The following is a 606-nucleotide window of genomic DNA, read 5'->3' as shown; positions in this document are numbered from 1 at the left end:
CCTAAAAGAGCTGCAGATTTTTTTCCAGACTCTGTGTTGTGCTGAGCTTGTCATCAGGGTGCTGTAGGAGCTCAGAGGATGTGAGAATCCCAAAAGGTGGCCTGTGGCAGCACCTAAACCTCGCCTCGTGCCCCACCACCAGGAATCGACGCTCGCCCCCTCCGAAAAACGGAAAAAAAGAAAAAAAAAGTTTGTCAACACAGCAAACAGGCGATGGTATTTTGACGTTTACAGCAGCAGCACTACTAATTAAGCAGAAAGAAACCTTGCAAACAGCCACCCACCCACCACAAATACACCACGTACACACGAACGAAGCCTCAATCCCATCTGGAAATGCCCCAAAATCGGCACACCGAACACACGTGGCGTCTTCAGCGATTCCTCCCCAAAAATCAGCGCATCCAACACGTCTTCCCCGATTCGCCCCTCAGAGCAGCTCATGAAGACGCGGCTCATATCGCCACTGACACACTGCTTGGTCTAGGTATCCCCACGGACTCATTACACACGCACTCATTAGTGACTCAGGTGAAATATTTATTAGCGACATGCAGATTTTCAGCAGCACCGAGGGTGTTCAGGGACACCCCCGTTAGGCCACGG

The sequence above is a fragment of the Oxyura jamaicensis genome, chromosome 12 (genome assembly GCF_011077185.1).
Source record: "Oxyura jamaicensis isolate SHBP4307 breed ruddy duck chromosome 12, BPBGC_Ojam_1.0, whole genome shotgun sequence".
Lineage (NCBI taxonomy): Eukaryota > Metazoa > Chordata > Aves > Anseriformes > Anatidae > Oxyura > Oxyura jamaicensis.
This window is presented reverse-complemented; position numbering follows the sequence as displayed.